A 576-nucleotide genomic window follows, 5' to 3' on the forward strand; every position below is an offset into this window, starting at 1 on the left:
GAATTTAGTATCAGTGAATCGGCGTTGTGCCCGCGAGTGTCTGTGCAAAGTGCTGTGTCGATCGGTTGCGGGGTTCGCGAGTTATTAGTGATTTTCTGTTTCGCCCTTTGTCTCACACGCGGAGCGTCATCTGGAGTGCGCAGCTGAGGGGCCCGGCGGGCGGGGGCCGCCCGACGAGCCCCAGAATTCTACGGTGCAGCGGCGCAGCCCAGCGTCCCTGTCGCAGCGGTCCCCTCTGCAATTTGGATTACAGTGTTTCAGCGTTCAGTGTAGCGTCCAAGTGAGTAGTGCAACGCCCAAGTTGTCTCAGCAGTGTCCGGGTGGTCAACGCCTCGTCCATATCTGCAGTGCAGGTGCGCTTCAAGTGTCTCGACGCGCAGCTCTTAGCGCCCGAGATGCCCTGGTGCAGTGTGCGTGAAGGTGTGGTGTCCAATAGTGTCCCTACCCTACCTGCGTTGAGCCCACGCTACCCGGTACCAGCGGTTTGGCCTTCCCTCTGACGTCACTGCGGCTGCTGCGTGGCGTCGTTGCAGCTCGCCCCCAGCCCTACACCACGCCGCGCCACGCCCGCCGCCG

The 576-nt window shown here is 62.2% G+C and overlaps 1 protein-coding gene and 1 long non-coding RNA gene across 3 annotated transcripts in view; one reads left to right on the forward strand and one right to left on the reverse strand.

Annotated features, from left to right (window-relative positions):
* Window positions 1-576, reverse strand: part of LOC113203988 (uncharacterized protein DDB_G0271670-like) — a 33569-nt gene that overhangs the window by 24190 nt on the left and 8803 nt on the right. The window lies entirely within an intron of this gene.
* LOC113203985 (uncharacterized) overlaps window positions 1-576 on the forward strand; it is a 10492-nt gene that overhangs the window by 4560 nt on the left and 5356 nt on the right. The gene's annotated exons all lie outside the window — the stretch shown is intronic.

Source organism: Frankliniella occidentalis, unplaced genomic scaffold, assembly GCF_000697945.3.
Source record: "Frankliniella occidentalis isolate FOCC.00 unplaced genomic scaffold, Focc_3.1 Scaffold10, whole genome shotgun sequence".
Classification (NCBI taxonomy): Eukaryota; Metazoa; Arthropoda; class Insecta; order Thysanoptera; family Thripidae; genus Frankliniella; species Frankliniella occidentalis.